Below are 590 nucleotides of genomic sequence, written 5' to 3'. Positions count from 1 at the left end.
CAGCACCAGAGGAAGGGCCTGCACGCCGCAGTGCGAACTCCGGTCCGCCGCTTGCCAGCTGGGTGGCCCCGGGCCCGTCTGTCAGCGTCAGTTCTCCCTGCAGATGGGAACGTAGCAGCCCCGGCCTCGTGCGGGTTTGCCAGGACTAAATGAATCGATGCACGCAGCGTGTTAGGAAGAATGTCGCATGAAGGAGAGGAAGTGCTCGAGAAGCTTGAACAATAATAACAATAATTACCATTATTGTTCCCACTATCAGAGCCAGCGAGAAACAGGTGAGGCGGGACTCGGTGGGAAGGGGCCCTGCCGATGCCGGCCTGGCCGTCCTCCTCCCAACCCACCCTCCTGCACAGGCCACTCATGCATGTTCTCACCTGCACGTGTTTACTGAGCACCTACTATGTGCCCAGCTCTGTGCGAAGCAGAACAGGACGGGATGCCTCCCCTCGAGGGCCTGGTGCCACGCACGGGCTGACAGAGGAGACCGTTAAAGACACAAGTAAACGAGCCCCGAAATCCACACTAATATCATGACAAGTGCAGCCAAGGAAACAGCAGGGAAAAGTGGCTGAGTTCACGCGGGGCAGCCC

General features: G+C 58.8%; 1 protein-coding gene across 1 annotated transcript in view; it reads left to right on the top strand.

Annotated features, from left to right (window-relative positions):
* Window positions 1–590, top strand: part of CD5 (CD5 molecule) — a gene marked incomplete at its 5' end in the record, with an annotated part of 15,919 nt that overhangs the window by 2,371 nt on the left and 12,958 nt on the right. The window lies entirely within an intron of this gene.

Source organism: Myotis brandtii, unplaced genomic scaffold, assembly GCF_000412655.1.
Source record: "Myotis brandtii unplaced genomic scaffold, ASM41265v1 scaffold2089, whole genome shotgun sequence".
Classification (NCBI taxonomy): Eukaryota; Metazoa; Chordata; class Mammalia; order Chiroptera; family Vespertilionidae; genus Myotis; species Myotis brandtii.
The sequence above is the reverse complement of the archived record's forward strand: the minus strand, read 5'-3'. Positions and strand labels throughout refer to the sequence as shown.